The sequence below is a fragment of the Ambystoma mexicanum genome, chromosome 2p (assembly GCF_040938575.1).
Source record: "Ambystoma mexicanum isolate Mex_15411 chromosome 2p, UKY_AmexF1_1, whole genome shotgun sequence".
NCBI lineage: Eukaryota > Metazoa > Chordata > Amphibia > Caudata > Ambystomatidae > Ambystoma > Ambystoma mexicanum.
The window spans coordinates 1,204,362,644-1,204,367,340 of NC_090923.1; the positions used below are offsets into that span (position 1 = coordinate 1,204,362,644).

Here is a 4,697-nt window from a genome sequence, read left to right on the forward strand (position 1 = left end):
ACATTATCGAAACTAAGCCCCCAATACAACAACTTCAACATAGACAACTCAACCATCTCTGTATCATCCTCTGTCAAGACTCTAGGTGTTCACATTGATGCAAATCTATCGATGAACAAACAAGTCAGCGCCATAGCCTCTGCATCAGCGTTCAGCACCAAACTCATCAATGCCATTAAACCCTACTTATCCACCCCCAACCGCTTGGCCATAGCTAGAGCAACTATAGGAGCCAAACTCGATTATTGCAACGCCCTTCTAGCTGGCACCTCCGCCAAAAACATTCACAGACTGCAAACCACACAAAACAATGCCCTCAGAGCCGCCATGAGCATCCCTAGAAGAGACCATATATCCCACGCCAGACGTGAAGCACGGTGGCTCCAGGTCAAAGACCGTATTACTCTGAAAATCCTCACCATCACACACAGGTGCATCAACAAAACCGCTCCAGCATACCTATCTGAAGCAATATCAAGGACCACATCCACTCGCCCCACCAGAGCTCAGTAAACCAACCAGATACACATACCACGCATAAAGAGAGCCACAGCGGGAGGTCTAGGCTTCTCCTATATTGCACCGAAACTCTGGAACTCACTCCCTGCCACTCTTAGAGCTGAAACTTCCTTCTCTGACTTCCGCAACAACCTCAAGGCCACTCTCCTCAACTAGCAAGTGGAGGACTGCCTCCTCCACTTCTGCCATGTATATTGTAATATAACACAAATGTAATCTAACTATATTGTAACCTGTATATATACTGCTAATGACTATGTAACTATATTGCAAACTGTACATATATTGCTAATGACCATGTAACTAAGTAACTGAGCTTTGTACTGTAACAAGTGCCACGATGTCGTCGAGCTGTTGTGCGCTGTATAAATACGAATAAAACAAAAAACAAAACAAGGTGGGAAGCCCTCATTTTGTAATGTGCATATGCTTTCAAACCCTGCTCCGGCCCCAAGTTCCCACCAGCTTAAACCGTCCGGTGAGACGATCCATGTGGTCCACCCCATACTTAGAGCCCAGTTGTCCAGTTTCCTGTCTAATTTTCTAACTTCATCCTGCCCTAACAGTGTGTTGTGCCCAGTTGTAGCCAACCTGTTAATATTGGTGCGGGGAATGAGTGGGGATGGAGGGGGGACGACGACGATCTGTTGGGATTATAAAAATTACAAAATCTATATTGTGTACTATGAGTTCAATATTACATCGTTCAGTACATAAATGCACAATTAAAACGATGTGAACATTTTTTTAAAAAATTTTTAAAAAGCTTGTAGAAGGATCTTGGGATCAAACTAGCAGATTGCTGCGAGGCAAGCTACCACCTTCCCCAGTTATTGCCTCTCAGTGCTCCCTTGATGCCCTTAACTGAGTGTACTGGAGGTCCGAAGGCTTTAAAAATTAGTGTATTCAAAGCAGGCCAGTTGCCTGAATACTTAAGCTAGGAATAATGGAATAGAACTCTGGTTCTATTTTGTTGGTTTTTGGAACTGGGGCCATGATTAAGAGGGATGGCCGGTGGCATTCGTATTGTGCAGCAAGAGGTGAAGTTCTTGGCCCGGCGCAATACGAACCAAAGCGAAAGCATTTGACCAGAATGTATTCATTAATCAAGAATGAAAGTCGGAGGTTTGAAAGCGATCATATACCGCCGTAGTTCTGATCATAAACGACTAGCAATCTGGCAGCGTTATTCCCATGACACGCCAAGCAGCCGGGAACTCAAGGTCTTTGGGTTTCGGGGAGATATGGTTGCAAAGCTGAAACTTAAAGAAATTGATGGAAGGGCACCAGCAGGAGTGGATCCTGAAGCTTAATTTGACTCAACACAGAAACTTCACCCGGGCCGACATGGCAAGGATTGACAGATTGATAGCTCTTTCTCGACTCTCTGGGTGATGGTGCATGGCTGTTCTTAGTTGGTGGAGCAATTTCTTTGGTTAATTCTAATAACAAATGAGACTCCTCCATGCTAACTAGTCCCGCGAACCCCAGTGGGCAGCGTTAAACTTCTTAGAGGGGCAAGTGGTGTTCAGCAACACAGGATCAAGCAATAAAAGGTCTGTGATACCTTTAGATGTCTGGGCTGCAAACACGCTACACTGAACATATCAGCGTGTCTACCATTCACCAACAGGTCCAGGTAACCAACGGAACCACATTCATGGTAGAGATTGGGGATTGAAATTATTTCCCATGAACAAGGACTTGCTCACATTGATTTGATGAAGTCCCTGCCTTTGTACACACCACCTGTAATTACTGCTGATTGGATGGTTTAGTGAGGTCCTCATATCGGCCCGCTGGGGTCAGCAACGACCCTGGGGAAGCACCTAGAACACAATCAAACTTGACTATCTAGAGGAAGTAAAAGTTGTAACAAGGTTTCAGTAGGTGATCCTGCAGAAGGATCATTAACAGCAGAGAAGCCAGAGGAAGAGTCGTGGGCCTGAATTTGGTTGCGTCCCAGATGCACACATCCATAGCTTGGTGCACCCAACATGCTACAGTTCAGCCAGCGGAGTGGACCGTAGCCGGGGCATGTGGTTGACCACATCCTTGGGCGCAGGATTTTTTCCACCGGAAATGGATGGAGACGTCCAGCAGAGACGTCTCCATCCATTTCCAGTGGAAAAAATCCATTTTTGCCAGGAGATCCCCAACCACACACCGGAGAGGGAGCACTGAGTGGCCCCAGCTCCCTGCCAGCCCCTAAGCCGATGTGCCGACCGGGCACTCTGTCTCTGACTTATCAGCGTGCAAGTGTTGGTGGAGGGCCCGGTAGGAAGGGAAGTCCCAAATGGTGGCAGCTGGGAGCCAAGGAACGCCTGGCTGTTCTCGAAGGCTGCCTCCCCAGGTGGATGAGGTCTAGCACGCCAGGTGAGCCCTGAGCCATGGCACAGCCAGGCCTATTTGATGTGTGGGTGTCGAGGTTCCAGCCACCTACCACTGTGGGTGAGCGATGGCCAGGTTTTCCCAGCGCAGCGGGTGACCTTTGCCTGTGTCCAGGTAACTGGAACTTGGCCGCATGTGGCCGGCTGCGGTTTGAAGACTCTACCGATCCTACCCAACCACCCTTTCCCCAAATGGGAGCAGGAAGCCATGGTCAAGGGATGAGTGATCACCGGGTGGGCCTGCCTTCGTGGGAAGTCCTGTAGTGCTGCTGCAGAAGACGGCAGGCAGGCTTCCCAGGCTGAACACTTGGAACCCATTTGTTTAAAACCCTGATGGTCTTGGCCAGTGCCGAAGTGGGGAAGGTAGATGGGGCACCAGGCCATCTCGCCACACAGGCAAGACTGCCCGCACTGCCCCCCTCCAGCCTTGCGCTGGCAGGTTGGGCTGACGTCTACAAAAAAAGTTGCCTGTGACTTCTGGCGGTGGATCAATTGGCTCGCACGCCAATGAAGAACGCAACTAGCGTGAAAATTAGTGTGAATTGCAGAACACATTGATCATCAACACTTCGAACGCACATTGCTGCCCAAGGTTCCTCCCAACCCTACGCCTATCTGAGGGTCGCTTTAACATCAATCGACCTATGGATCCTCCCCGGGCTGTGGCTGGGGCTGTCGCAGGGAACCTGTTCCCTTGGTCCTCCTATGGTCAGACTGTCATCAGCACTGTCGCAGGATCCCAGGGCCTGGAGCGGAGGTCCCGCTGTTTAACCCCTTGTGGGGCCGGGAGGGCTAGATTCCCAGCATGCCCCAGTGGTGGTTGCCGTGGTGGCTTAAAAACAGACACACCTTCCCCCCGGGAAAGCTGGTTGTGCCGCGTGTGGCTGTCTGTGTTGTCCCACGGCTGCCTGCATGGCACAGACCTGGAGCACAGGCATCGCAACCGCGCCTAGCGGGCAACTTTTCTCCAGACAGGCTTTGGCGCAGATTGGGACAGAACACACTTGGCCGCGCGATGGGTGTAGGAAGCTGGGACAACCCCCCCCAACTACCCTGGGTTCGAGGCTCCCTGATAACGACCTAAGATAAGACGCGGCGACCTGCTGAATTTAAGCATATTACTAAATGGAGGAAAAGAAATGAACCAGGTATCCCTCAGTAACAGCGAGTGAAAAGGGAGGAGCCCAGCGCTGAATCCCTGTCTGCAACAAGAGTTTCAACATCAATAGAGTCAACACCAACAGGAACACTGAGTCACTTGACTATATGAGACATAGACAGCACCTTTCCATTACGTTCCATCAATGAGGATGAGGACTTCGAAATGAGAGACTTGATGAGTGATTTCAGAATCAGACCAATTAACTACCAACTGCAGGAATTTAAAGCAAAATCCACATTCACACCACAATTCGTTATCAAATACTGCACAGGATTGCATTTTACAAATTTCAAGATACCCAACTTTGCTCATTGACTGGATTAATTGTCTGGTTTTGAAGAAGGCCAACGACCGAAACACATGTCACCAACTGACAAAATGCATTAATAAAACATTTTGAACTGGCGCTGTGTGGAGGCATTTGAATTGATTTACCATATTTAAGAGTGCAGTGGGACACACTGAGCCCACACACAATGCGACAGGCAAACTGGCACTGATTTCTGTCACACCAAAGTGATTCATGGATCCCTGTTGCAGCAGGACTCTTCCACCAGAACCCACAATTAGACTGTCAGTTTAACTTGTGAGGATACCAAAAAGATATTCAGGAGGAGTGAAGCACA

General features: G+C 49.1%; 1 pseudogene; it reads left to right on the top strand.

The window, feature by feature from the left end:
* Positions 1-3,381: 3,381 nt before the first annotated feature.
* Positions 3,382-3,534, top strand: LOC138568583 (5.8S ribosomal RNA; annotated as a pseudogene).
* The last annotated feature ends 1,163 nt before the right edge of the window (positions 3,535-4,697 follow it).